The following is a 2,734-nucleotide window of genomic DNA, read 5'->3' as shown; positions in this document are numbered from 1 at the left end:
GTTAGAATTTATTTTGAGGAGTCATTGGTTTCATCTATTTGAACTATTATAAACAGACAAGGCACATCACAATTGTTTTTAAAAATAAATCTGGATTATAGTAGGAAACAATAGAAATACAAAATTAGTCATATCAGGGAAAGGAGTAAAAACAAATTCAACTCCTGAGCAAAATAGGGCATTGTTAAGTGGCTCAACTTTTCATCATCAAAACATAGTGACCATTTTATATTTCAGGTTCAAGTGTAATATACAATTTATATATCCTTTCCAGATACTTACAGCTAGAACTCTCAGTTCTATCTACAGGGTTTGAAAAGAAGTCTAGCATTTATAGTCTAATGTTTATGAGTGAATAAAAGTGATAGCAGTTTTCATCAATATTACTTTTACTTTGAATTATTTCAACAGCATCTTACAATTTTACAACTTAACTGACAGAGATAAAACATGACGCAGTCTGAGGCACATTGACATCCTTTTCTTTTCTAGTACAACTCTGCTTTGGCACGGAATTTCTTGCCAGTTTTATTTTGCTTTTGCTTCTGCATTTTTACAAAAATAAGACGCATATTATCTCAGAAGGAAGGGTGTATCTAACTGTATAAAGATTTTCATTTGTATTCAGTGTAGGTGCAATGGAGGCTCGATTAATTTATATGGCCAAACTGAGGATTGCATATTCAGCTTAATTTAGATCTCGATCTTTAAAAGGTTGAGATTGAATAGTGTGCCTTTTCCTTTGTGTGTCCTGCGTTTGTTCCACATTTCTACAATGAAAGAATCTCATTTTGCCCTTTTATTTCAACCTAGAGGGTAGTAAGTCACTCCCTTAGGTGTAATAATCCAGGCACTAACTGTGATTCAGTTAGCAAGATGGTGATAATGGTAACAATATCTCAGAGTCTTTTTCTCCAGAGACTCTCAAAGACACCACCAGTACTCACTCTCCCACATTATGAGTTTCACGAACTGTACCTGAAGGTTTAAATGCAGCCCTAAGCTGAAAAGTATTTTTTTAAGTGGCAACTTGTTATTATTATAGCATACATCTGTTCCCTGTGTGCCTTTGGAGTTGTCGTGGCTTATGACAACAACAAGTTTTTACAACTGTCAGCAAGTGCCAGCACAACTGGGGAAAGGGCAAGCAAGAATGGCTTATATTGCATGTATCAACAATATTACTCCCCATAGTCCTTTGCGAGGAATCGTTATGGAATAAATATATACTTAGTAGAGTCAAATGGTGCCAGGAGAAATTATCAGGGTCATGTGAGTGGGGAGAGAGCTGCATGCTGTCAAGCTGTTTTATTTTATAAGAGTAATCTGGCATGTCACTTTTGCTCAAAGCAATATGTCTCATTAGTGTCCAAAAGGCATTTCTGATTTTTTATTTATTTATTTACTGGATATATTTGTGTACCAGTTAACAGTGACTAGCATCTCTCTAATATTTCCTCTCTCATTCATTTGCTCCATGGGGTGAAATGAAGAGGCACAACAAAAACTGAAGGAAGAGACAGTGAGTTTTTGAACAGCTCATCTTTGATCAAAAATTGTTTTTAATAATGATGAAATGAATGAAAATGTGACGGAAGACAAAAGGAGAGGTTGTGATGACGTATTGGGAAGGTGTAAAACATTTTTCTTTGTTTCTTCTTCTTCAAAATTAGGCTCTTTATTTATGGATTGTCACCAAAGATTACTTTGGATTTCAGGCACATTGTGAAGCAAGTGGCAGAGGAAGAGTGGGTCTGTAGGAGAGAAGAAGGGCTGCGTGCCATACTGACCATTCCCTTGAGGGAGGGAGAATTGGCCACAGGACAGAATGCCATTAGTCTTGCTGTGCTGAATGAAGAAAAGGAAGTGGTGGTCAGCAAGAACCTGGAGGTGATCCTTGCACAATGAAGCGTCACGATGGCCCAGGTGGCGGCTGCAGCCTCAGTGCCTTTCTCATTGACCTCCACAGAGGACGTGTGCTTGACCTTGGACAGAAACAGTTCTCTGCCTGACGACATTCCAGGAAAGTCTGCCATGATCCGCTCAAAGACATCGTTCATCCCCAGAGAGCCAAGGACATCCTCCATGACCTTTCTCCTCATGCTTGCTGGCTTTAAATGGTCTTTCCTTGGTTTTCTGTGTGTTAAGCTGATTATCCCAGTTTCCTTTGAAGTAGATGGCATTCATGAGAACCAGGCAAGTAACTTGATTACTAGTCACTGAAATTGGAGACAGCAACTTTGTACTTTACCCTCTGTCTTGTTAGTTACACATCAGGTAGCCTCCTCTGTAGCTTTGAAGAAGTCAAGCTCTTCCACCACTGCTTGGTAGAATTTGCCGCACGAATCTTTGAAAGATGAGTTGAAATCATAAGCATTATGAGAAGCATAAGACTTTTTTCCAAAGAGCCTGTTGGCAGTTATAAGCTAGTGCTATGTGCCAGTCCTATTGACTTTGGTGACAGGCAATTAGAAACCCTGATGAGCATATTCACCTCTGCTACTGCTGTTACTTAAACTCCTGGGTCTTCTGGTTGGAGGTGTTTCCTTTTGCCTCATGAAGACCATGGCCAGGGCAGAGAAGATGCTCATAGGTGAGGAAAAAGGTAAAGGTAGAAGTGCCATTTGCTCCCAAGAGAGTATCCATGATGGTAAGTCCCAGAGTGTTGTCAATGCAGCCAGAGGAAGAGGAGCAATGGCAGCGAATACATTTCTAGTATCAGAGATTTTTGTAG

At 39.3% G+C, this 2,734-nt stretch overlaps 1 pseudogene; it reads right to left on the bottom strand.

The window, feature by feature from the left end:
* Nucleotides 1-1,668: 1,668 nt before the first annotated feature.
* On the bottom strand, nucleotides 1,669-2,468 carry LOC118703647 (annotated as a pseudogene).
* Between the last annotated feature and the right edge of the window lie 266 nt (nucleotides 2,469-2,734).

The sequence above is a fragment of the Pipistrellus kuhlii genome, unplaced genomic scaffold, assembly GCF_014108245.1.
Source record: "Pipistrellus kuhlii isolate mPipKuh1 unplaced genomic scaffold, mPipKuh1.p scaffold_m20_p_4, whole genome shotgun sequence".
In the NCBI taxonomy this organism is placed as follows: Eukaryota; Metazoa; Chordata; class Mammalia; order Chiroptera; family Vespertilionidae; genus Pipistrellus; species Pipistrellus kuhlii.
The sequence above is the reverse complement of the archived record's forward strand: the minus strand, read 5'-3'. Positions and strand labels throughout refer to the sequence as shown.